Raw genomic sequence first — 625 nt, 5'->3', positions numbered from 1 at the left:
CAGTCTAAAATATTCCAGTCACCTTGTGTTTTTATTTCCTTGTTTTATAAAAATAATTTTTGAAACCTCATTTTTGTTAAGTACACAATATTAATGAATTACAAATTTATAGAAGAATTATTAAAGATTTCATAGTAATACAAATTATTGAAAAGTGAAATTTTAAAGAATCAGATAGAGCCAGGCATGGTGGCTCACACTTGTAATCCTATCTACTCAGGAGACTGAGATCTGAGGATCACTGTTCAAAGCCAGCCGGAGCAGTAAATACTGAGAGACTCTTATCTCCAAATAATCACTAGAAAAGTGGAAGTTGGGCTGTGGCTCAAGGGGTAGGGCAGTAGCCTTGAGCTGAAGAGCTCAGGGACAGTGTCCGTCCCACAATGGACGGAAAATTTTTTTAAAAATCAGATAGAAGATTAGGAATGTGGTTTAGTGGTAGAGTGTTTGCCTCGCATGCCTGAAGTCCTGGGTCTGATTCCTCAGTACCACATAAACAGGAAAAGCTAGAAGTAGTGCTGTGGTTCAAGTGCTAGCCTTTACCAAAAAAAAAAAGCTCAGGGACAGTGCCCAGGCCCTGAGTTCAAGCCCCAGGACTGGCAAAAAAAAAAAAAAAAAAAAAAAA

The sequence above is a fragment of the Megascapheus bottae genome, chromosome 21, assembly GCF_031878675.1.
Source record: "Megascapheus bottae isolate mThoBot1 chromosome 21, mThoBot2.hap1, whole genome shotgun sequence".
Classification (NCBI taxonomy): Eukaryota; Metazoa; Chordata; class Mammalia; order Rodentia; family Geomyidae; genus Megascapheus; species Megascapheus bottae.
This window is presented reverse-complemented; position numbering follows the sequence as displayed.